This window comes from Brassica oleracea, chromosome C7 (assembly GCF_000695525.1).
Source record: "Brassica oleracea var. oleracea cultivar TO1000 chromosome C7, BOL, whole genome shotgun sequence".
Classification (NCBI taxonomy): Eukaryota; Viridiplantae; Streptophyta; class Magnoliopsida; order Brassicales; family Brassicaceae; genus Brassica; species Brassica oleracea.
The window spans coordinates 30118632-30124631 of record NC_027754.1 but is presented as its reverse complement, the minus strand read 5'-3'; positions in this window follow the sequence as shown (position 1 = coordinate 30124631).

Genomic DNA, 6000 nt, shown 5'->3' with positions numbered 1-6000 from the left:
AGTCGGTTCCAAAGAAGAAGAGACGTTTGGTCGGTTTGGGTCGTCGCACCCGGTCGGTTCCTCCTTCTTCTGCACCACCGCCCTTTGTTGATCCAGAAGTACTTACGGCTCAGTTGAAGGACAAGGATGATCGCATATCTTTGTTGGAGACCCAGATGGCGGCTCAACAGGCGGGCTATGAGGCACAGAGAAGGCTGAACCAGCAAATGATGGAGATGATGCAGAGGATGTACCCGAACGAGGTGTTCCCGAACGTGCAAGACCCGTAGTTTTTTTTTTTTTCAAAAACTCGGAATGTTTTATTTTTATTTGTACAACTTTGAATATTATCTAATATGTTTTCAATTTTAATTTTAATTTTATATTTTCGAATTTAAATTTCAGAAATTTTATTTTTTTAAAAAAAATTAATTTTTTTTTGAAATTCCGAGGAAATGAACCCTCGGAAATTTCCGAGGAACATTTCCTCGGAATATACAGGGGACTTCTTCCTCGGAATATACCGAGAGACTCATTCCTCGTAATTTTCCGAGGGCTCCGTTCCTCGGAAATTCCCGATGAAAATTCCAAGGAACATTTCGTCGGAACTTTCGAGGATTGGACCATTGGAAAGTCCATCGAAATATCCCGAGGAAGTTCTCCCTCGGTATATTCCGAGGAGCTTTCGGACGAACTGGTGGTCCACGGAGTTTCCTCGGAATTCTGTCAGAAATTTCCGAGGGATTTCCGAGGAAAAATGAATTTCCGAGGAGTTATTTCCGAAGACTTGTTTCGTCGGTAAGTTGTCGGAATAACGTTATTCCGATGACATACAGACGATTTTTTCCCTTAGTAGGAGACTCATGAACACTCTTCATACGCTTAGCAGGATTCTTCTTCCGGCCCTTTGATTTATCTCTTGCTGGTGGTTCAATAGTTTCTTCGCCATTTATGTTCCAAAACTTCAAATTCATTAGTTTGATGTTATATCTGAGGACTGTGCCTGCCACGTAGATGTCAAATACCATTGTGGATCAAATTATCTGTCGGGTATGTCTTCTTATCCTGGACAACACGCCAAGGCGGATAATGTGTTTGACTTCATGTTGACTTTATATGAGACTCCAAACTGTCCTGCAATGTTATAAGTGTTATTCAAAGATCCTGCAATGTTTTCTGTGAAGCTCTTATAGATTGGGGGGTCTTAAATCTTTTTCTTTTTTTTTTTAATTATTTCACATCATCTTATCCCTCTTATTTTAGTTGTGCAACAGTCACCATTATATATTTGTATGATTGTATCTAAGGGTAATTTACTCAACTGGTGAAGATTTAAAAATTAAACTGAGGATTTTAAAAAGGAAAAATTAGACTTTTAGTGATAAAAAATAATATAAGTATATGGATAAACTAAAATTAAACAAATAAAAAATTTAATAGAATTGAAATTTTAGGCGGACTTTTTCTTATACCAAAATGTTATTTTTAGACACTTTTAATGTATTCTAACAATATATCATATGACGGAAACTATTTAAGAAATACAAACAAGCCTTGTCTAAACTTAATTCTTTAGACCAAACCAGGGCGGTGCCATGTTGAAAGAAGGGGTCAGCTGACTCCACTTGATTTCAATTTTCTGTGAAGCTCTTCTAGATGGGGGGGGGGGCTCTTATTTTTTATTTTTATTATGGGGGGCTCTTATTTTTTATTTTTATTATTTCACATCAGCTTATCCCTCTTATTTTAGTTGTGCAACAGTCACCATTATATATTTGTATGATTGTATTTAAGGGTAATTTACTCAACTGGTGAAGATTTTTTTTGAAACACTTTTTTCTTTTTTGAAACCCCTCAACTGGTGAAAATAATGTATCTTTTTATGTCAAAGTAGAATATTGTATCTATCATGACTAAATTCAAATTCAGCACATACCAGCACTATGCTTAAAATAGATGATTTACGTTGTGTGAGATTATCACGTATGTTCACTCATAAACAAGATTACTTTTACAGAAAAAAAATACTTAAGCAATTTTGTTTTGCAAAAAAATTGTTACAGAAAAACAAAGGAATTTTTAAAAATTAAACTGAGGATTTTAAAAAGGAAAAATTAGACTTTTTATTGACAAAAATTGATATAAGTATATGGATAAATTAAAATTAAACAAATAAAAAAATTAATAGAATTGAAATTTTAGGCGGACTTTTTCCTATACCAAAATGTTATTTCTTAATAATAAGTTTAATTTCATAATAATTTTAAAATAACATGTAATATGGTTTATTTACATTTTATGTGAAATCATATACAAAATATGCTTTATTATTTTGAGGAATTGTTTAAACTACCACATTTTTAATACTATTTTCATATTTATCTTAATCACATTTACCTTTAATTTTAAAGAAATAACACTTATATCCCTAGGGTTAACTAATATGACTTAAGGTTTAGATTTGAGGGGTGGACTTTTGGAGGGTGGGGTTTAAGATTTTTTTTTAAAAATAAATACCTAAAATTTAAAATATTTTTTTAAATAGTTAACAAAATAATTTTCGAAATTTAAAATAAATATTCAAAAAAAAATCGAGAAAACAAATTTTAATCATTTTTATAAGAAGGTTAGAATTTAAAAACGTATAATTCTAAAACTATAAAATATCTTTCTATTTAAATAATTATTTGTATTTATATATATTAAAAATAAGGGTAGAATGATCTTTCGACTCTTTAATGAAATGTAATACTTTATGTATTTGTAAAAATGCCCTTCTAATGAAAAGAAACATGAATAGTGGTACCAAAATGATGTAAAAGCAAAATTTCCATTTTATTTTTCCTATTTAAAATTTTATAATATTATACCTTTTAAACAATTAATATTTTGGTATATTTTGTCTTGTATATGTGTATTTATAAAAGTGCTTATATTAATCATAGTTTTAAGAAAATGGATTGTTTAATGTGCATTAATTAATACTATACTTTTATAAATAATTTTATTATAATTTTGTATCTATCGTTTTTTCGAATAATATGAAGGATTAATCCATATGCACAATGTCGATTTTTTCAATGTATTTACCAAATATTACAATGTAATTATGATTATTATATACTTATTGTATATATATATATTTGAAATACTCTTATTTAATTTTTTAAAATTCATATCTAATATTATAACATTTAAATTTAGGTTTTGATCATAATAACAATTTTGATGATATTTAAACAATATTAAATATTTTTTAGATATAAGAAAAGAGGAAATAAATATATATAATTTTAAACTAACATTAACTAATGTTTTATTTATTAAAATATATAAAATCTATACTATTATTTGAGAAGTGAATTTGCTGATTTGTCATCTTATCCATAATTTTAGGTAATTTTACATATTTATCATGTTTTTATTAGGTTTTAGATAAATCATTGATTTATTATTAGTTTTTAGTTGGGTTACTAATTTATTAATTTAAAATACCCTTATTGAAACTTATATATAATTTACGAATTTTATTTTAATAATATTAATTTATATGAATTTTATTTTAATAATATTAATTTATATGTTATATTAAATATTTAGTAAATATTTCTTATTTGTCATATTTTTATTAGGTTTTATACTTTTAGTTGGGTTATTAATTTATTATTAATTTCTAACTTAATCACTAATTTATTAATTTAAACAATACCCTTAATGATTTTCATATATAATTAAAAACTATTTTTATTTAATAATATTAAATTTATATGTTATATTAAATATTTTATTATAAAATAATCTAATATAATTATCAAAAAACATATTAAAAATAAGATAAGTTATATATATATATATATATATATATTGTGTTGCTATCCGAAAACAATATTTTCATTATAACAGTTAAAAAATTAAGATACCAAATAATTTATAATTAAAATACAGTATTACTCAAGAAAAAATATTTATATAAAGATATTTTCTAAACTATTTCCAAGATATGAGTATTTTTTAACATATATTTTGATGTTGATCTATGAAAAAATATTTAGCATATATCAATATTTTGATGTTTGATTTAACTATTTGAAAACATAAATAAAAACTTATTATGTTGGTTTTAAATTAGTTAGACAAAAACTAATAAGAAGATTATGCCCACATGTACGAGCAGAACACCTAATATAAAATATTAGTTATATCTTCTACTTGATCTAGTTAGAGTATAAATTAATCTCGGAACTACAATGTTTTATTAGTTCACATGTATTTTTCTAATTTTTAGAGGTTTGTCAAAAATTCATTGTTTCTAATTTATTGATTAATATTTCTTAGATAATATAATTTTCACTAACGAATATATAATGAATATACCCCATATTTATTATTTTTCTTCTCGTTGAGACTATACTCTAATGTCAATATTATTTGTAAATAATATTATAAATTTCAACTAATTTATTTGGTGAACCTCTTTAGATTTTATTATGTTTTCCTATATTTTATTAATTCTTCAAATATATTTCTTTGATAAACTCGTTTGAAATTATTTTTAATTGTATATGTTTTGTTAATTAATTTAATAAAGTTTCATATGTATGGATCCTATAACTTTTACTGATGAATTACATTAAATACTTATGAAAAATCACCATATACTTTGTTTTAAAATTAATGACCTTATCCCAAAAAAACATTGTAGCTTAAAAATATCTTTAGGTTTATTTCAAAAAACAACCTATTTGAATAGATTAATGAAGTTGTATTATAATTTTCTAAAAAATGTTGTTCCAAAATGTAATATAGTAGTGTTATTATAGTTTTAACTGTTGAAAAGTAAATAACTATATTAATTCATTTGATTGATAAATGGCAGTTTGAAAATATAGATAAATGAGCTAGTTAACAAAATGTATTTATAAACATGTATATATTGTTTCTTAATAAAAAATTTAAAAACGTTATATAGATTGTTCGATGCTTGTTAACTAAGACAACAACACCATGAGTCTGTGAATTTTTTGCTGAAAAAAAAATACAACACTGTTATAAATATTTTACTATAATTTTATATGTATTTCTATTTGAATGACATAAAAGATTAATCCTTATGCACTATATATAACTTTTTTGTATTTCCTAATTGATCTAGTTACAATATAAATCAGTGGTGGGATTACGATGTTTTAGTGGTTCACAAAATGTTTTTCCCGATTGAGAAGTTACTTTTATCTGAAAAGAGTTACCATGTACTTCGATTTATTATTAGTGACCTAATTTAAAAAAAAATCTTGTAGATTATAAAAATAGGTATGTTTCATAAAAACATGTTTGGTTAGTTAAATGAATATTTGGATTATGATTTTTTTAAACAATTGTCTCAAAATGTATTAAAATCTAATTGTTGATGAGTAAATAACTATGTTAATTTATTTAATTGATAAAAGGCAATTCGAAAGAATATAAATAAACTGTTTAATTAACAATATGTGTATTAATTGTGGTTTATTCTCGCCATATTTTATTTTTAATAGAACTTTGTAAGCTTATTATAAACCAAAAATGAATTGACCCGGTAAGAAAGAAATGAAAATCGACCAATGTTTGTAAGAACCTTCTATAATCTATTATAAAATTAGATGATTATGTAGCCGAAACCAATATATAAAAATACTAAAATTTTATTTTTTTACTTATTTGATAAGGTTAACTATTTTAATATTAATTATATATTTTATTTTTATGTATATTCTATTTTATGTTTTGACATATATATCAAGTTATTTCATTTTAGTTGATATTTTAAGTTTATTTTATAGATTTATTTTTGAAATATTAAGATTTATAAAAGTATTAAACTATGATACTGATTTGGAATATTTTTTCGTATTTTTAATTATATATGAATATTTTAATAGTATACAGCCCTTATCGTAATAATGGTTGTGGACATAATTTAGTTTTTTTCTTGTTAAACTCTTTTTATATTAAGTTTTCAAGAATTTAGTATAAATACCATTC